Source organism: Callorhinus ursinus, unplaced genomic scaffold (assembly GCF_003265705.2).
Source record: "Callorhinus ursinus isolate GAN/ISIS: 27379988/994484 unplaced genomic scaffold, GSC_fseal_2.0 scaffold13, whole genome shotgun sequence".
NCBI lineage: Eukaryota > Metazoa > Chordata > Mammalia > Carnivora > Otariidae > Callorhinus > Callorhinus ursinus.
This window is the reverse complement of record NW_027397075.1, coordinates 46,001,416-46,022,931: the sequence shown is the minus strand read 5'-3', so window position 1 is coordinate 46,022,931 and position 21,516 is coordinate 46,001,416. Positions and strand designations below refer to the sequence as shown.

The following is a 21,516-nucleotide window of genomic DNA, read 5'->3' as shown; positions in this document are numbered from 1 at the left end:
CTGTCCTCGGTCCTTCTGGCTCTCTCTTCTTTTTCCCTCTTCCATTCTGTCATCTTCTTCAACAAATGCCGTAATATTCTTGGGTTTCTAAGTATTGTTTGTATTATTATTCATTGACCGATCTCATGGGCTCTGCAGGTTCCAAAGCCCATTTTTGAATCACAGACCTTTCCAGCACCTCTACTCCTGCAGCTCACATTACCTCAGTGTACCTCTATTCCCACATTCACCAACACACCTCAGAAAGTAGCTCCTCTTAAAGGCAGAGCAGACAATTCACATGCAATGTTGTAAGCCCCGGATGGATGGCTGACAAAATCCTAGAGCTTGATGGGCCCTCCGAAGGTCATTATTTTCAGGGGGAAAAAAAAAAAAACCCGACAGATTTATAGACTCAGAAAGAGAATTGTCTACTCTGGGCTTTGAAAGAGTCCAGAAACTACCAACCCATTTACAACTCAGCTCCGCGTCTCAGTCTACAGAAGTACTTCCAAATGTTTAAGCTAAATTTATACCATAATTAGTTTTTCCATGTGAATAGCTGGTCATGAGTGAAATTCCAAACCATAGGTCATACAGGGCTTAGGTTTAGAAATTGGAATTTGTCTTTTCCATACTGGAAAATTATGGGTTTTTTCTTTTTAAACAATTATAGTCATAAACTTATGGTTATTCAGATAATCTGGACACTAACTAGTTTTAACTACCTGTATATTCATACATACTCACACGGACAGAGACAATTCTGGGTGGATTTCATGCAACACATTATCAAATCAATTAGGACTTCTTCAGCCATCCAAAAATTAAGCAGTCTCTCACACTGATTGGTTTGTTCTTCATGTTTAAACTCTATCTTAAACATTTCCTTGAGAAAGTAATTCTTGGATGATAAATATACTGGGGGAAAGTTTATAAAATTCTCCAGGCCCTAATTTTAAAATCAGAGGTCAACTCTTTACTTAGCTTCTATCCATAACTGGCTTCTGGCTCATTCCTTATCACAACTTGTGACTGTCCCATATAAAATGCCTCTCTAATTGGCTTTACAAACTTCAAGTTTGCACAAAAGCAACAACAAAAAAGAGTCAAAATAAAGAGAAATGGCCCAGTCAATACCTGGTCAGTAAGGACCTCTGAGACCCAAAGCATTATTCTTTTTTTTTTTCCCCAATAGTAAGCTCCTAACCTCAACCATTCAGTTCCTTCCCACTGTCGCATCAACATTTATGCATTGGAAGTTATCTTCTAAAAGACTAGCTGAGCCCCACACTATATGTTTGGCCAGTCTGAATACTTGTAATTACTGTGGAGTCATCACAAAACAATCCAATGGTCCTTGCCGTCATTAATCACCACCAACAGAAAAGTCCAGAGTAGCCATGAATTGGCAAACTTATTTTAGTATTTGCCAAGAGCTATGTGGTGTCTACTTGAGGAGAAGGAGAAAAAAAATTCTAATTACTCTGATGCTACCTGACAAGCAACACCTGGGTATTTAGAAATAATCTCATCAACAAATAGATTTTTCATATGATTTTTGCATAGACACCACATTCAACGTCCTATCAAACTAAGAGCAATAAAAGTCAGTGACTATTTTTAACCAGTAGGAGTCCAAAATGTGCCTTCTGTCCATTTGACACACATAGATTATGTTCTCGGTTGCGCAATCATTGGCGCAAACATCCCCTTAGACAGGCTGAAGGGACAAGGTGGGAGACATTCGTTTCAGTTACCTTTGCCCGGGCTTTATTTGTTCTGCAGATAATAAACTTTGGACTTCTTTACCCAACCAGTCATCTTGCACAAACAGTAAACTCTCTCAAAACTTTCTGTTCCCATGAGACCCTTGAGAAAACAAAATAGGAAAAAAAAAAAAAAAGCATGATGAAAATCTACTTTCTTTGGTCAACATCCTAAAATTGAGCAATTTCTTGACATCTTAAAAGGGACTGTCTGGCGTCAGGTTGAGAGTTAGTAAACTCCCTATTGATCAAATAACTGAAATCAGTAATAAGTGCAGTCAGGATTCTGAGGTTGCAAATTTGTTCTGTAACTATTTCTTGTTCTTCCATGCAGCATCATGAAAAACTTACCCACATTTACCCTGTGTAAGCAGTACTTGCTAAACTTCTAGATCACACAGTTCTAGCAGCAAAAATATTTGAGGTATATACAATTTGTGTGTTTTCCCTTATAAATGACATGTGTATTACTGTACTGTGTGCATCAAAAATATATACACCCTGGGGCACCTGGCAGGCTCAGTTGATAGGACATGCAACTCTTGATCTCAAGGTCATGAGTTCAAGCCCCACGTTGGGCCTTGAGCTTACTTAAAGATATATATATATCTCCCAAAAAAATCTTTACCTAAGATGAAATTTTAAAATAAAATAAACCCAGAAGATTTAATACCTTCCTTCTGCACCTCAAGAGATCATTTGGGATTCTCCATGAGGTATCAATATTCTACTTCTGAACACACTGCTTTAAGAATGCAGTGACCTATCACTGTCCCAAACTCAATCACCACCTTGCCCTTATCAAAACCTGTTCTTAAAAAAAGGATCTGCCATTGGTCATTACCATCTTATGGGAATGAGGACCCATCATTATATTAATGCTTCTAGCAGGATTTGCATTTTAAGCATATGCCTAGTTAGGAGAAGAAAGCTTTATTTCAGGTTAATGTAATATCAGGAATGTCAAAATAATTTATGATATTTGAAGTATAGAAAACATTTCCTGGTGGCCCCCAAATCGAACAAGTTGGGATGCCCCTTACCTAGCAGATAGGCTGTGGCAGCACCAGACTTTATATATAAAAACAGTTTAGGGACCACAAATTGGTTAGGAAAGGGAAGAGTGGGGATGACACATGCTAGGAGATTTTTCTTGAGGCCAAGCCCAAGCTTCTACTTAAATTGTACGTCATTTAGGGAGTCAGAGCAGGGAGCTAGCTAGACATTAGAGAGAAAGAGTGTAAGTCCTCCAGGTCATGCTCATGGCCCCCTCAGGACCAATTTAAAAAAACCTCGATAAACTCCCACAAGGCTGACATGGAACAATCAAAGCCTTGGTAGCCTCACGTTGAAGAGGAAAACTTCCATAATTTAAGAAAAAAATCACTTTTGCCACAATCAATCAATCACGGGTACTGACGTAGCTGAAGTACTTATGTTTACATGAATTCACGAAAAGAATTTTCCCAGAGAAAAGATGAGCAATCGTTTAGGTTATGTTCATCTTTGTGAATATGTAGTTGAGGTGCTTTAAAAATCAGAATAATCCACTAAACATGTGTATTGATCCAATTCATCAGGTAATTACAAAATAGGCTGCTTGATTTTAACAAAAGGAAAGTGGGGCATGGAGCACGCAGACTAGCATGCCGGGAAATGTCTCCTGTGTGTGTATGGATACATATACAACACATATGTGTGTGCAGATAGATGTACATATTTGCGTGTATAGGGAAGCTCCTGCCATTCAGTTTAACAACTGATAAAAAGGTGGGCAAGTCAGGTGCCCATGAAGAGTTATAAAGTGGTATATCTATCAGCAGACACAAACAGCAACATAACCCAAAACACTTCAAATAAGTATGCACTGGCCAAATGAAGAGAAGGGTATAATTAAAATTTATTCTGAATTTCCAGAGAAGGAGGGACAGGCATTTCATACAGATAAATAAATTGGCATGAGAAATGGAAAGAAGTTTAACTTAGCAAATGATACCCAAGGGACACAAGATTCACTAGTGTGAGAAAAGTATCCATACTCATGAAGTATGAATTACAAAGTTAAAGTTAATGGAGGAGTCTTGTCATATGACAACTAAGCCAAAATTCAGTTTTGCCTGAAACACCTATGTAATTAAGGCAAAGTATGTGTTATTTTTATTGTTGCTGTTTTACTCAAAATATCCCCTATAATGTCTTTCATGCTATGTGAGATAACAGATGCACAGACATAGGAAAGCACAATATGATACCAGTTTCATGGCAGGGAACTTGACAAGCGCGTGCAGGAATTCTGCCTGCTCTGGGACCTTTTCAGGCTATGACCTTTGTTTCTAAAATGTCAAGGGATCTCTTGTGTCATCACGAGCCCCCTCCCCCAGCCCCTCGGAGCTGTTACCACGAAATGGACGTGAACTATGCCAAAAACGATAAGACCTGGGGATTGCTGAACACCACCAATTCTTCTGTCAACATTCCTGTCCTGAAATCTCCTTTTACTTGACAAACCTAGATCACCTTCCTTTAATGACACGAGAGAGAAGAAAACTGAGGCAAATAGTCACTTATCTCTCTCCAAAAGGTAATTTTCAAGAGAGAAATGGAAAGATACCACCTGTCTAGTTTCTCCTGCACTTTCTGGGTTCCACATGTTGCGTTGTAATTGTCACAAGTCGCTCCACCTGTTCATGATCAAACTGCCAAAAGGAATGGAAGCTCACTGGGAGCAAAATCTGACTTTTCAGTGTCTTCTATACTCCCTATCACAAGTTTCAAAAGTTAGTTTCAGCCTCCATGCACAGCAGGAACTCAACGTATTAAGCAACAGACAATATCCTAGTTTTGCTCAGATGTTTCAAAGAATGCATGAATCAATCAGCTCATCAAATGGATCACCAAGCTCTGGATCAGATAATCACAAATTTCATTCACTTTGATTATTGAGGAAGTCAAAATGAAAGACCCCAAATTATCCTATTACTGCTTACCAGTTTAATAGCCACATACACTGGGTATTGAGATTTACCGTTCAGCAGTGGATTGTGGAAACTGTCAAGTCAAACTGAAGTTAAGACGGATTTTAATCTCCACAAGGGCAGAGACTGTGCCTGTTTAGTCCAACACATTTCCCCAGTACCTATCACAGTGCCTGCCACATGGTAGGTACTTTCAGTAGCTTGTCATTAAGATAACCGCCATCATTTCTTTTCTTCTTCAAATGCACAAACCATTCCCCTCCTGTGAGATGGACTCTATTTCTCCAACTCCTGGAATCTGGGTTGGCTGGTGACTGCTTTGACAAACAGAACACAGAAGAAGTGACCTGCGTGACTTCTAAGGCTAGGTCTTAAGAGGCTTTGCCACTTGTACGTGGGTTTTAGAAGACTTGTGCTGGAGGAAGCTGGTCACAAGGTCAGAAGGCTGATTACCAAGAGACCAGCAGGCTCTGGGGAAGCCCAAGGTAACTATGCGGAGAGAAAAAGATTCCTGACTAGCCCCATGCCAGACATATGAATCAGGAAACCTTTAGCTGTCTCCAGCATCAACCACCATCAGACTGCAACCATATGAGGGACACCAAGTAAGAACTGTGCAGCAGAACCCATTGACCTTAAGAACCAAGAGTGATAATAATAAATCGTTGCATTAAGTCACTAGGTTTTGGAGTAGTTTATTACACAGCAACAGATAACTGGAATAGTGTTCAATGCTTACTGAATAATTTATAAAAGCAGCCACTTAGAATAAAGGGTTCCCAAATGAACCCAATGAAATCCATTAAATAAATTATTAAGGTGATGTCAACAATGGTGAAGACTATCAGAAAATTGGACAACTCTGTGGATAATTAAGGCCAAGAGGAAATCTGCTACAGAGTAGAGAAAGTAATTTTTTTCTGAGAGTGGAATTTTCCAGATTCACTAACCATCTTGACTGCATTCATTAGATGATTGCTCAATGCTCTACTTCCCTTTACACAAAATAAACTCATGATTGTGTTCCATCCATGATTCTAGGTGCAAAGTAGGAGAAAATATATTTACCAAGAAGGAACATGGGTAACCAAGGGAAATAGATTTTGTGGAGCCTGGTTTTTCTGTGAAGACGCTAATTCTTCTCTCTATTCTTTTAATTTTGTAAAATAGACTTTGGTCCAGGTACACTGTGTAAAACAACTAAATATAGCCAGAGATCAGGGTGGGTGGGAATGGAAAAGAGAGGCTAAATACTGGGCACTAGCAGCTGATACATCATCACATCCCCCATAATTGTGTTATTATGCACACAATACTTCAGCTGGATACGGTCACCACTTTATAATGATAAAAAGATTAATTAGTGACATGATCCATATCTTTCATTTCTTTGATGGTTGTAAATAAGTCTGAGTCATTCTACTATTATTTTTACCATAGGCACAATAGTCTTACCCTTTTTTGATGAGGAAAATAAATATCAAGAGGATGTCTTTAATCTTCCACAGGGTTTTAACTTTGTGCCTTTCCAGATGAGACCACACCAGGGTCTGGCCCTCCCTTTCCTGACTATCCTTTTCTTATGGCTGAACAGGTCCTTTCTAACACCCAAGTCTACCCGCCCCTCATCACTTACACAATACTCCCCACCCTGCCCTAATGTGAACTCATAAACCCCACATTCCCAAAGATATTCCAGCTCTGCCAAAGCACAAAAGCCATGTTCAGAGCCAAATGAATAAAATATAGAAATACTTTGACTAACTCTACCCAACCAACTTGATAATGTGTACACACACACACACACACACACACACACACACACATTTGTTTTAAACTGCATTAAGATATGCATTATTGGCAGTCTCTATGGATTCAATAACCCAGATCATTATCAAATTCTCCTCTTTTTGGCTGTGTGGACAATCCAGAGCTCAAGCTTAAGGTCACTTTTTGAGCAAACAGCTCTACACGTGGTCACTCTGAGCAGACTAGGAAGGAAAATTGCTTAAGCTGGGGAAGAAACTAGGGCAGCCATTAGAGAGAATCATCAGATTCCATGAACAGGACCCTTGAAATCTAACTTAAATACATGGAGACAACTTTCTTATTTGCTATATTGATTCCGTTGTCATTCCATCCAAATCAATTCACAACAGTTTTTTTGTCTGGTATAGTCTGGCATTGGGGAATAAAGAATTGATTAAGATCTGCCCTCAAGAATCAAGAGAAACTGGGGTATGGAAGGATGACCACTTGGATTTCCTCTGGGAAGGACAAGGAGCATTTGTACCTGACATTTTTTTGTTGAAACTCAATAAGCACCATCTTTGTCCTTCTAAGCTCCTCTCTGTCCCATAAGGGCTGCAAGCCTGACAACTACATTCCCAGGCTCCTTTGTCAGTAGGGTTCTTGGTCCTACTTGCCACTGAGAGATGCTCTTGCAATCATTAGAAGGTGAATGGAAAAAAGCCATTTTTCTCTATCAGTAGCTACAAGCAGGTGTGTGGGCATTGGCAGAAAGCAGACATGGGGCTACCAGTCACGCTCCTAGGCCTCACCCCCATCGGTGCTGCAGGCAGCTGAGATCATCGGTGGCAACCTGATGTCCTGCTGATGCTTTCACTTCAGATCTCCTGAAAGTTAGCGACAACATCCTTGACCTTCATTCCTGGTTCCCAGTGATTCTGGTTTTGTATTCCTCTACCTCCTTACACTGAATTCCTCCCTGATGAAATACTTTGAGTACAGTCAGAATGTGATGGGTATGTTTCAGTAATAAACACCCCCAAACCCTGGATAGTATAACCAAACACAGGTCATTTGTTGGTCAGGTTATAAGGGGAGTGGTTTCTATCTTGTTAGTTATACCATCTGGAACACACACCCTTCAAGAGCCCAGTGGAAGTGGATGAGAAAGAAACAGAAAACATACAAGCACTCTTAACTCCCTGGATGAAGGTAGCACAGTGCTTTTGTTTATACTCTGTTACAAAGAATTGGTCCTATGGCCTCAATTAAATTGCAAGGGAGAGGACATTATGATCTTCCCAAGGGCCCAGGGAAGAGAAATCATTTGGTGAACATATTCCATTGCATTTGCCACAAGAGGCTTCTATTTTTCTGACTAAACTGGCTTGTAATAGTTTGTACCAGATACGGTGTCCCATAACAAAACCCTAAAATGTGTGCCATTGACTCTGTGGTCAAGTTGTTAGAAGCAGATATGTTAGTCTGCATGGCTGGAGATCCATATCATGCAGTGGAAAAATACTTGGCAAAACTGCTGCTTTTAGTAACTTGAAAGTCAGACCACATGACTCTTGAGCTTGTAGGTGAAAAATAGCATGTGTTGGTTGTTATTGGCTGCTTTGGACAACATAATAGAAGAATAAGAGGATATCAGGAAATAATGAACTGTTTTTTTGTGTTTTCTTTTTTTTTTCTTTTTAGCATAGGTAAAAAAAAAAAAGTAACTGCTTCTAGAGCTCCCTTCTGGTATCAATTTCTAGATTAGTCAAGGTAAGTAATGTTTGCTGGTAAAACAAACAATCCCCAAAAGCTCAGGAGCTAAACATATGAACATTTATTTCTCACTCACAAAAAACCTAATGTGGATATTCCTGATTGGGCAGCTGATCTGGGCTGCTCTTCTCCAAACAGTGATTCAGGAATCCACATTCTTTCCATGTAATGGCTCTACGTCTTCTATATGGATTGACATCAAGGCATTATCTAGCCAGAAGATGGGCAGACAGAGAGAGAACAGAGAAGCTACCTGCAGTCTTAACTGAGTCCCAAAGTGACACACATCTCTTAACTTCAGCTCATATTCCGCTGATAGGAACCAGTCCCATGGTCCCATATCACAGCAAGAGAGACTGGGAAATGTCATCTCCTGCTGAGCATTTGCATTCCAGAAACACCTCCATAAGGCAGAAGGGGAGGATGCATCTTCACTAGCCAGCTAGCCACCTCTGGCAGCGCACTGTCAAGTTCCTTTCCTTTTTTGCTGTTGTATCTTCTCTTTCCCCACCTTCATAATACAGCTCTGGGCTCTCTCCAACTCCTCCTCCGTTTCCCTTTTGACAAGTACTTTCTCTCTTGTCTTTTGTTTGCTCTTCCTTTCCCCTTTTACTTTACTGTTAAAGATAATGAATCTGTAGCATTCTACTCTCTGAGAAATTTCTAAGCATGAGGTCAGGAGAAAGAGATGGGACTGTCATCTGGTCCGAATTGAGAAAAGGAAGTCATCGCTGGGCCTCTTCTCCCGACTCAAGTTCCAACTTATTCCCACTGTGGGAAGTGGCAGGGCAGCAGAAAGGGGCGGTCAGAAAGATCTAACAGAGCAAACAAAATTATCTGCAAGGTTGGTGATGCTTTTCCTACTTCCTTGTTCTATGTTGCTTAGGGTTTTTTTTTTTTCAGGGTCCATGCTAGCTTTGGGGCGAAAATTTCAGGTGCTCATTTTTTTTCTCTTTATTCAGTTATTGATAGAGACTACTCTTCATTGCTGGATGAAAACGATGAATGTGATCCACCCGGTTTTCAGCTGTTCGATAACATGATTAGAGATGGGTTTCTTTCACTCACGGATGCAACTTTTATCCATTTTTGGTTAGAAGAAAAAAATAAGCATTTTTTAAAATGTGAAATTTAAATATTTATGATGTACAAATGCCAGATTCCTCCATGAGAGGCGACCAGCCCTGGTCACTCGTGCTCCCTCACAGCCTACCTGACCCTACACTTGACTTTGGCGGGGGGGGAGCTTAGGACAGAAAACTAAGGCCGAAGTTCCTTATCTCAATAGTCCTGTGCTTTGGAATCATCTCCAATGTAATGAGTGGGGATTGGCCTGCTGAGAAATTTGAGTTTTCTAACTTTAATTGGAATCCATGTTGAGCAAGACCTGACTCTCTCAATTCTGTGTCATTATTTGGCAAAGAGTCCCTGTAAAGCCATGGCCTCACAGCATCTTTCTATTTCTGTGTGTGCTCGCTTTTCTCGTGAGGAAGCTGACATGGAGCTAAAGCCCTAGAGCCCTGACAAGCTCCTCGAGGCACTTTTGAGTATAAGAGCGCTATATTTGGGGCAGCAAAAATAATAACAATGCCAACATGCTTTACATCCTTGCCAGATATTGTGCAAGCACTCTGACATTTAATCTTCTCAAAAATGTTACAGAGCAGGTATGATTATTATCATCCCTATTTTATAGATGAAGAAACTGAGGGTTGGAGAAATGAAGTCGCTCTTGAGGAGCTATAGCTATTGATTGTTTCTTCAGGAACTTCAACTTGATTCTGTTTGACTGCAAAGCCGACAGCTGAACCACTCTATTACCAGTCTATTTCCATATAAAGAACCCAAAGGGTTGGCATAATGACATTGGGAGGAGAGCAGGTCGATCCTCAGAAAATAAGGGGAACAAATGCAAATTTCCACAGAAATGAATCATAACAATAATAACTACCAACATTTCTTGAACACTTGCTGGATGCCAAGCACTGTTCTAAATCCTTTACATGGATTAACTAACTCATGGAATCTTCACAACAATCCTAAGAGAGGAGTATTACTTATTCCTATCATCCTAATTTTATTTTATTACTATTCTTCTTCTTTTTTTTTTTTTTTTTTGCTGAAACCGAAGTACAGAGGAATTAAGTTTCAGGATCACACAACCAGCAATTAGCAAGATGTAGAGGACTTGAAATAAGAGCGTCACAAACCTATTTGTCCACCATGGAGATAAGAATGGGCAAACTGGAAAGATAGCTTTGGAAAGTTCTTCAGCATAGCTCACCTTCTGTGACTTGTTCACACAGTTTGAATCATCCTTTAGGCAACGTGGATCCGAAGCTCTGGTGCAACCTCTTTCCTCCATCCGAATGTAGGAAGTTTTGGATGATGGCTGTGTGTCCTCAGAGCATCCCTCATCCCTCCCTCACCAGACCAGGAGGGTTCCAGTGCCAAGGAGCTCTTCTGTCCTATTGAAAGCAAAGAATGGTTGCCTCTGAAATAAGTACAAAGAGCAAGCAAATTTAGTCAGTTTATGCAAAACACAAAATGGCATCTGCCATCTGGAAAAATACACCAAAGCCGTGAGCCGTCAAGCTCCTTTCAAGACTTTGGCATGTAAAATCAACATTTTTTTTTTAATGTCTGAAAGGTCCATGTGAATTCCCAGTTTCAATTAATATAATTCTCTCTTCCCCATTCCTGCCACTGGCCGGCTGCTCTCCCAGCACACACACTCCCCCCAGTTAACATATACATACATACGTACATATTTTCTCCCTTCTCAGAGGTACAGAGATCATTGGGAGTGTGGCCTTGACAACACAGGGCTTTCAAAGAGAAGATTAAAAAAAAAAATCATTCATAATTACCTTCATTTTTTACATGTAAAGTGATTTAAACAAATACATTTGCTTTGGTATTGCATACATCTATATATCTGGAAGCTAGTTTTTCGTTGACATTCCAGAAGCCCCAAAACTGTGGGCTGATGCTGCTGCTGTCCTTACGATCACAAACTCAGGCTACTGCCTCCACCTGCACTCCCTCCAAGGCCTTTCAGCCAGCTGAGAACAAGGAGGGCTGCGCTCAGGCTTTGCCTTGGTTTCAGGCAGGGCGGGCGAGCAGCGCATCCAGGCAGGAATGTGTCCATCACACAGGCGTGGATAGAAGATGCTGGCGGCGCCTACGTAAGAGTTATGGCTAAACGGGCAGGAGCTGAGACCTGGAAAATCACCGGTGAGGTGCAAGGGGGAAGCTGATCATACCACATGGACAGAGAAGGGACGGAATTATGGCTGAAGATGAAGTTAAATATGGGTTTGGATTCAAGGAGGCTGGAGCATGGTCAGAAACAGCGAGTAAGACAAGATCACGGACCAGCGCCTATGTACCAGTAACAAGATGCAGGAGGTGATTGCCACGGGCCAGCTACTTCACGCGCATGAGATCACTGTCACAATAGCTCTCGGAGGGAAGTACTTTACATATGAGAAAACTGGGATCCAGAGAGGTTAGGTCACACTGCTGGTGGCAGTGTCTACGTTTAAAGCTGGGTGGTCCAATTTCAGAGTCCATCCTATAACCACCATGTTTTACATAAAGCCTAGCCTATATGTACAGCCTGAACAAAAAAGATACATATCATGGGACTATGAATTTTCTCCTGGTAGTCAAATAACAGGCAACTTTTACTTAATGTATTGCTTTGTATTTCCCTATTCTTTACTTTAAGATCAAAATATTTCAAAGATTCCTGGGAAGAGAAGCTAAAACGTGCTTCATGTGAGGGAAAGCATCTAAAATTTGGTTAATGAAGAAAACTTGTGTTCTCGGGAACAGAGGAGCCTTTGAGGCCGGAAGCTGGCATGAGGGTCTGAGTGGCAGCCAGGACTGGTCCCAGTGCTGTTCAGATCAGATTTCATTGCTGTCTGTGACTGGGACACACCTCTTATCGGCAACCATTCAGCTCTTCCCAGACCAATGCCGTTCCAAGGCTGAGGATGATTCCGAAGGTTGGTCGGTGGGGGGGGGGGGGGGGGGGGGGGGGGGGGGGGGGGGGTGGCAGGGATGATGAGCTGGGAGCAGTTCGCCTCGCCAGGGCTGAGCTGATCAGAGCATCAGATCCTGCACTTCTTTGCTTAGCACCATCTGATCATGTGTGTTTGATCCCTGGCTGCTTCATTCGGTCATCCCCACCCCCACTCAGAAGGGCCTGGTGACAGGTTAGTTTTCAGTTGCAACAAAATTAGGGAGACACCGTGAAGTTTCCTAAAAGTTGGTGTGTTATGCATAACCTGCTTTAACGGAAAGAGGCGTAGCTGGGAGTCTGCCAGACCTCAGTGAAAACCCTAGCTCGGCTATTTATCAGCTGTGTGACCATGGACAATTTATTTAATCACTTCAGTCCTCAGTTTCCTCATCTGTAAAATGAAGATGCTAGTTAGAAGGATTAGATTGGCTCAGTACATAAGAAAAATAATTATTATTATTTATTATTATAGTATACTATTAATAATATTACTATATATTCCTAGTAGTACATACTATTAATAATGATAATTATTATTATTAATTATGCTATGATACTATACTATTGTATTTTTACTATTGTCAGCGACAGTGATAACATCAGATTCCATCACGGTAGAAGACCTATTCCTGCCACTTCTGGGAAGTTGCCAAGTTGCTACAGAAATGATGTGACAACGGACTCCAATATATTATTGAAATGACATTCTCCAGCTCCAGGGGCTGAGGAGCTTGTTGCTGCCACAGAACTCCCTTTAGGCCAGTCTTTTGAGTGTCACTTACACCAGTTTGGAAGTAATCTGCTTGCTCGCCCTTCCAGCAAAGGATGTCATGATCAGCTAATGGAAAGTGACAAGAAGGGATATAATGAATGAGAGGGAGCTAAAGTTTGGGATAAAAAAAAAGAGCCTTGTTCTTTTGGGGAATGCACAATGCTAAGCATACCATGTTAAATCGTGCGTGTCAAATAATGGACTAATTAAGAATCTTCATCCAGTTTTTTTCACATCTCATTTTTGTTGTCCTTTCGTAGATGTATTTTCAAATTAGCTCTTAGCTCTTTAAATAAGTACCAAGGGGAAGGAATAAAAAAAAAAAATAAAACACAGAACAAAACTTGCCCATCAGAGAAGCAAAAGATCAATATGAAAGGAAATGCACCAGGAATGGAGATGAGAGCTTTGCAGGATATGTTGGGAAGTTTTATCATCATAGGAGCAACTTCTTGAATAATGGAATTTAATAACATATAATAAACTATGATCTAGGAGAACTCTGATTCAATCCCACTAATTGTTTGAACCAGTGAAATGGAGGCAAAGTTTATCATGCCAACATGCTGCGAGTACCACTGAACACCGCAGGGGACAGACAACTGTTCCCAGCTGCCTACCTCCTCACACCCAGAGGGCACATGGTCGCTGCCCTCCAAACACCAGGCTAAATCCCCAACTTTCAATGGCAACCCTAGTTCTAGGACTTTAAAGTCACAGAAATGTAATTTTTGCAATCAACAAACTATTGTATTAAGCTGAGAACAGAGGGGTAACTAGATACAAAGCCTCCAATTAGATTATAAAAAATAATAACCAATATGCTTTCACGCTAATGCCAAAAAGTACAAAAACCTACAATAAATCTAATTGAGCACATGATCACAAGCACTGTTTTTCTACCTACATAGTTCTGCTATATTAAGGTATACTCCGAAGAGAGAAACACATTTTTTTTCATTGTTATTGAAAAGGGTGTGCTTTTTTCTTTTTAATTTGGATCATTTTACCAATGTCAAAAAATGGGAAGGCGTAATGAAGAAAAATGATTTTCTCTGTCATTACTCATTGATTATGTTTAAGCATTTAAAATGAAGGAAGGAATTGCAGCGATTATCTGGATAATTCAGATCTCCCCCAAAAGATTAGAGGTCTCTAATAAAAACATATTGTTTTTGCCTGAATTATTCAGATAATAGCCTTAGTTTTCATTTTATGAGTGTGGACCAGGCTATTGATGAAAGATTTTGTTTTAGGTTTTTCTGACAATTCAGAGTATGATTTCTTTGTACCTAAACGTCAATGTACCTCAAAAATACAATCTAAAATCTATAGAACATTTTGCAAAGCAGCTATTTAAATTACTAAATTTAAACAACAACAAATGTGAAACATAGGTATTCCCTTCCTTTTCCCAAAGAGGTCCATGAAATCTTGGTGACTTTTGGGGGCAAAAGGGGAAGTGAAATACCTCTGTAAACTGATAGTCTAAAAACAGGAAAATTAGTCTTGTGCCACGGCTGTGAGCAGCTAATAAAGAAAACATCGTTAGAAGAGATTAAGGTTCAAATCAAGGTCAGAAAAGAGACTGGTTGAGGAAAACTGCCATGTCCCATTGCGTAGCAGTTTAAGTGAGACAGTTTCCCCCTGAATCAGTCTTAGGTTGAAAAATTACACTGTTGGGGTTAATAAAGAGGCTGGGCATTTGTTTGAACTGAGACTTCAATTAAAATGTTATTTGGGGCAGCCAGAGCTAATGTCTTGCTTAGAGGTAAACTGAACTGCCTTTTAAGAGGTTGGAAAAAAAAAAAAAGAAGAAGAAGCAGAAGAAGAAAAAAGACCACCTAATCTGTCAAAGACCCTGAATAACTGGCAGGAAGAATTGTGTTTGCTGGACCTGTGCCCAACTCAGCAGTGAGCATTCTTAAGGGTTTTGTGACATCATCTGGGGCAGCTGAGGTTTTCGGAGTTTGTGATTGTTGTGCTGGGTGAGGAATCTACTGTTCAGCTGAGCCTTCTTTGAGACAAAGAAAAAAATCTGGGTGGTGTAATATGCCAAGGTTTGGGCTTGGTTTTTTGTTTTTGTTTTTTGTTTTTTAATGCCACAAAAGAGGTCGGACCAAGAATTCCGGGTCTTAGTCTCATGATTCTAGCCCAGAAACAAAAATTGATGAATACAGTTAATTGAATTTCTCAGTCCATACCAATTTGCCCACAGTTAAACAAAACCACCAAAGTTTGCTTTCATTTCACTTCTTTAGGGTAAATGAAAATCCACCCTGAATAAGCTCCTTCTCCTCTACATTCACTCCTATATTCCACAGAGATTCATTAAACATGTTTACTCTGGCCAGCATCAGGCATACCTTGGTCAACAAAGCAGACACGTTTTCCAGCCTTTATGAGGCTTATAGCTTGAGGGAAGGGAGAGCAGTCAATACAGAGAAAGATAAGTAAATATATAATTACAAACTGGCCATATTAAAGGAAACAGGGTGAAGCTGGAAATATAGTCCGTTTCTCCCCAATCTCTCTCTATTTTTTTTTTTTAACCCAAACCCCTGAGCAGCAACTATGGGAAGACCTCTGATTAGTGCATGGGGTGGTTGGGGGAGCTGGTTAATGGCAGATATAAATTGTGTGGTTTTCTTTTGGGGAGTCTGGGATCTGGTTGTGGAGATAAACAGTGTGATACACAGAAAGAAAGGGGTGGGACAGACAAAACAGCAGGGATTAGAGCCAAAATGAACTTAGAGGATGGACTTTGATTGGTTTTTTTTTCTGTCCAAAGAGTGGTGCGAACAAAGCAATGGACTCCATAAAAGTGCAGAACCAGAGAGGGCCCCTGGGGCAGGGAAAGACACAGTTCATGGGAGAAGTGGGGCCAGGTGACCACACAATAGAAAAGGTGTAGTAGGGTCCACAGAAGATAATGGGAACCATTCCGATTGTGCATTTCCTTCCTGCTGTGCAAAAAAAAAAAAAATTTTTTTTAACTGAGACTAGAGAACGGACCCAATTTGTCTGACTCTCAATTCACACAGAGCCCCAAGGTCCAGTTCTCTCCAAACTGAAGAAGAAAATTGTGAGAGCATAAATTCCCCTCTTGCCCCATCCCACCCAAATTCAAGCAAAATAAAGCTAATAGAATATGTTTGGTCTTCAGAATATTCTTTTAGACCAGGTTGGTTGAAAGAAAAGTGGCAGACCGTGCCTTAAGCCTGAGCCCCACAGCGGCATCGTGCAAAATGGGACGACAACGCTTTGAAAGATAAATGCCAAAAATGAGATCATTTCAACGGGAACAAGGGAACCAGCAAGCTGAGAAGTAACACAACATCATGAGTGCCACGTCTGTCCAAGTTGTGGCAAAATCTGCCAAGCCCAGATTGACTTCATTAGTCACTTAGACGCACAAAGATCACAGAAAAAAAAAAATTCTCCTCCTCCTCGCTGAGAAATAGTTGATCATTGGCATAAATAGCAACTGATTAGAATATCAATTCTTCAAAGCCTAAATATTTCATTCACCAACCAGTTGCTATTTTGCCTGTGGCAATTAAGAAAGAAAATGTACAATGCTGCCACACAAAAGGTGTGATTATAGTCAACTTGACCAGGGTGTTGGGTTTGACGTGGATTCCTACCGAATGCGGGGTGAACATGCAGGCTACACTGTCCCAGGTACGGCCAGGGAAATTGGGAAGAAGAAAGCATAGCTCTACTAGCCTTATTCAACCCTTCTCTCCTCCGGGTCTACTTGAACCAACGTGATTTTCATGCAGCAAATATTTGTCAGGTACTTTCTAGACGCCAGGCATTGTGTTGGGCTTTGGGAATTCTGCACTGAACAAGACAACCACAAACTTGCCCTCTTATTCTTCCCAACTTACCTTCAGCCCTCTCTGTCCCCTTACCCAGCTTAACCATTTTCCAGAGTCTTTATCATGGCCTGACGTTATATCCCATGTATAGTTGCTTCTCGCTCACTGCCTCACTTACACGCCCCCGGGGCAGAGACTCTGTCTTCCTGTGCGGTGTTCCCAACATCTAGGCCACATCAAGGGCTCACAGAACATTTGTTGGATGAATAAAGCTTACGTTCCAATCATTTATTTCAATTATGGTGAGCAGAATAAAAGAAAACTCTAGGCGATACGAGCCTGTATCATTCGAGTGTCTAACCTAGGAAATGAGGGAGGCCATTCCTGAGCAAATGACTTTGAAGTGGGCCCCTAAAGCGGGGAGTCCGTCTGGAGGAGGGGCTGGGGAGACTTTATGCGCACGCGCATGGGCGGCAGCATGTATAAGGGCGCCGGTGGCACTGAATAGCAGGAGTAAGGCCAGGGAGGCGGAGACGTGGGGAGATGGGCAGTTCCAGGAGATGAGGCAGGAGCCCAGGACAGGAGCCAGATTATGCAAAGTCTTGTCAGGCGCATTCAGGATTTTGGACTTTATCCTAAGAGCAATGGGAAGAGTTTTAGGCAGTGACATGATCACAATTCCCAACTCATGAATCTCTTTAATAAGCACAAAAGCAGGCATTTAAATCTGAGCACTCTGAAACTGACTGGGCGTTCAGAAACGACTGGAACGTTTCAGCATGCGGAGAAGAGGGAAGCATGAAGACCTAGTCGTGTTTATTGGGTGTATACCAGAGGTGCCACATTATAACAGGCCACAGCGAACAGATGGGAGCCTTGGTTTTGGTTTTTTTGTTTGTTTGTTGCTGTTTTTAAGAGACTGCAATCTAGCTACAGAAAGGCAATGAGCACCTGCGGAAAACTTGAAGGAAACTGAGAAATCGTACATGAACAAGTCTGCCAGGCTCTTGCCTGTGTTGAGGCCACCACGGCCACATCAGGCCCTTCCTGGTCTGGCAGGACAAACGTTGGCTCCTCTTCCTCCGCCAGGCCTCCCCTGGCGCTCTGAACCCCATGTCTGGCTCACCAAGCACAGAAGCAGCGTGTCTCCTCTGTGAGGTGCACAAGCTGCCTGTCATCCCATCCCTCACTCCACCATCACGGTGTCTCCTGACACACGGGTGGTGTCTCACACAGGACCCGGCACCAGGACATGACACCTGGTCGGTGCCCAATAAGTATTTGTTGGATTCCTATTAGAGTGTGCTGCGATGTCGCTTTCTTACACCTCTGCAGCAAACATTTATGGAGTGCCTGCTTTGTGCCCAGTGTTGAGGCCTTTTCACGCATTCTCATTTCATCTCCACAACAATCTCATAAGGCAAGTATTATTACACCCAGTTGGCAGACAAGGAAACCGAGGCTCAAAGAAGTACAGTGACTTGCTTAAGATTTCTCTCACAATGCAACAGGGACACGTGCTTCTGTTCCTCTCTTAAGCCCATGGTCTGATTAATTGACTAGGCTTATGCTCACCTTCTCCCTGAAGGCTTCCTTGATACTCCCAGATTCCCTGAAGCTAAGTCTCAGGACTCCTAAAGTATTTTGTGTCAACATGTATTCATAACTATCCGACCTAATGTCTTCCTAACCACCCTCTGACTGCCTCAGATGGGTCTTATTTATCATTATCATCAATGCTAAGCACGGTGTCTGGCACATGATACGGTGGTAAATTAATATTTGTTCAAGACTAAATGGATGGATGAATAAACCCAAAGGCGATCTAACATAAATTCTAAATTCACCCTTTAAGAAGCTCATTAAGAAGATACATTATACACAAATCCTAACAGATGAATTGAAGAATGAGCGTTCATGTTAACAAAAATTCACCACCACCTACCCTCTCCCCTGCTTTCACCCACTACAAGGTTCCTTTACATACTGGTTTCTCTGGTAAATTGAAAGTCTGGTTTATTTTCAAAATCAGAGATACTAATATTGTACCATGACATAAAGAGAAAAAAGGGAATCATGAAGACATTTATATGACTACACATGAGTCATGGGTCCACGCACAAGCTGAGAGGACATGTAGTTGAGGAGCAAGCAAAAAAGGGAATTATTCACAGCCACCTGATTTTCTCTCAGAAGTATCGAAAAAGCTGTATTCCATTTAAAAAGGAAGGAAGATGAGAGATATGGCTTTTTAAACTTGGAATATACCCCATAGAAATACTTCACGTACAAAAGCTGAAATATTCCAAACCAACCACAACTCAGAAGCTGGAATCTCCCCAACAAGATTACTATACTAGAAACAACATGTTTATTGGCTCATAAAAGACATGTCACCTAACAATTCATAATAGGGGGTCTGAGGGAAATAACTCACCCATTGTGAAGTCAATGTTCAAATCAATATCCCCTGGGGAGAAAAATATTGCTCATTGATGGACATTGATTTTTCTTTTTCTTAAGAAATTCTCGAGGGGTAAAGAACATTTTTTTTTCATAGTGAATGTAACTAAACATGCCAATGTCAAAGTCTACGTCTCCCTATCCTCATTAATATGATACTCAAAAATTATTACTGTAATTATAAATGCCTTTCCACCTATTGAAAAATAGACTCCAGTTTCATTCTTTAAAATCTCAACTTAATATCCAAGCAACATGACCACACAGACAACTTGATGTATGTCCTCTGCTTTACTTAATAGCACTCTTATAGGCGAGATAATACTTTTCCATATTTTAAAACAATCAAAAGTTAACATAAAACCCAAGAAAACTGGGTCCTAGATTTGTTTACCTACAAATTTAATGACTAGTTTTAGAAAAAAAATTCTGTTTTTCTTCTTCCCCCAAATGATCATAGCAACATTGAATCTAGTCATTTACCAACCGCCTTCATGCGAGCAAGAAGTTTTAATGGGCAAACAGAAAAAGAAGGCTGGGTCTAATTGGTTTTATATTTAACATGTTGCTTCAAGCTGGTGAATCTCATAGACTTATTTATAAGGCTGTAGTTTGATTACATTTTTTAATTCATAGATTGCCTTCTTAGACCAAATGTGTGACCAAAAGAAAGCTTGCCTTCTACCCTTTTGAAACTCAAAAGTTGCATAAGAAAGGACAGATGGATGGTTTGGGGAAAAAAGAAATGTCATTCAAATAATGTTTGTTGAAAAGGGTGTCACAGATCATTGGCAGAATTTCCACTCATTGGCAACTCCCCCAAACAGCCAAGGATTAATTGAGCACCCAGACTACTGAGCTCTATTTGGAGAGGAGAATGATGTGTTGGTGATCACAGAGGCTGAGCTGTGGAACCAACAGAAGTGTAAATGGATGAACCATCTTGGACATGCAGGAATAATACCACTGATACCTTAATAGCCAAACATTCAATTTTTGTTATTTTTCTCCTGGGGTGGAGATGGATTCATATCAAACCACATTCTTATACCCCATTTCCCCCGTGTCTAAAAGAACATATTTCTCAAATGGTTTGAACAGACAAAATTAGGGGAAAAGTTCATGGACTGGCATCCAGTCATGACCTACAGCTTGACCTTAGGAAAAATCCAAACCACACTTAATATGCTGATTTTTCTCATCCACTAGTATAACTACAAGCATATCATAACACACTAGATGCTATACAGAACAAAGCAAAGCAAAAATGAAAAAATGAAATTAAAAACCATTGAAGACCTAACCCCTCTTCCTAAAAAAATTTGCTTCTGTTGGAAGTAAAAAGAACTTGATCTACGAGAAAGACCAAAATCAATATTTATTAGTCTTTTAGTCTTCTACTTATTTAAAACTCGAAAATTATTTTCGTGCTTTGGTAGGGCTATGTGGTTGCTTATCACTTCGGAGGCATTTCTGCTTTTATCACAAATGGAAGAGACGTTGACATTGAGAAAGTAAGAATAGGAATATCTACAGACACTGGGAATAAACTTCAAAAATGAGCAAACTACTATGATGAGCAAAGCAGGAAAGAAAACCTATGGTCCTCTAGGAAAACTGACGTAGTAAGGAGCAGAACACATCTGGGATTTGATTCAAACTGACCTGAAACCAGAATAGATCTCCAAACTGTTTTATACACAACACAGACACACACGCTGAGATTTCTAAAAGTGAAATCTGCAGAAATTATCCAAAAGAGTGAGCCTAAGAAAAGATTTCTCTGGCAGGTCCAGACACAAATCTACCCCTCTTAATGGTGATCCAAGAGAGGGGTCTATCAAAAGGTTCCGCCTAACCCTCCCACTAAAGCAGGGTTCTGAAGGTGTCAGCAGGATTTGGTTGACTGGACCATTAATGGAGCTTCGGTTAATTATTGACTGATTAAGGATTTACCTTATCTTTCCATCAGGAGCTGGCTCAAGACTTAACGGTGAGCAATTTAGAGCCAGCGCGAACTTACCCACGTGTTTTTGTGTGTTTGTTGTTTTCTGTTTCCTTCTTCTTCTTTTTTTTTTTTTTTTTAATTCTCCTTTGGGTCACTTTAGCTTGTTTTTCCCCATAAATCATACTCAGGTCAGAATGGCCAGTCCTTACAGTGCTTGGGCGTCTTCGAAAG

The 21,516-nt window shown here is 40.8% G+C and overlaps 1 protein-coding gene across 1 annotated transcript in view; it reads right to left on the bottom strand.

Moving 5' to 3' along the window:
• Positions 1 to 21,516, bottom strand: part of LOC112828773 (uncharacterized) — a 193,714-nt gene that overhangs the window by 161,216 nt on the left and 10,982 nt on the right. Inside the window, exon 3 of the mRNA XM_073900272.1 lies at positions 10,533 to 10,716. The gene's annotated coding sequence lies outside the window, so the exon portion shown is untranslated. The remainder of the gene's footprint in view (positions 1 to 10,532; positions 10,717 to 21,516) is intronic.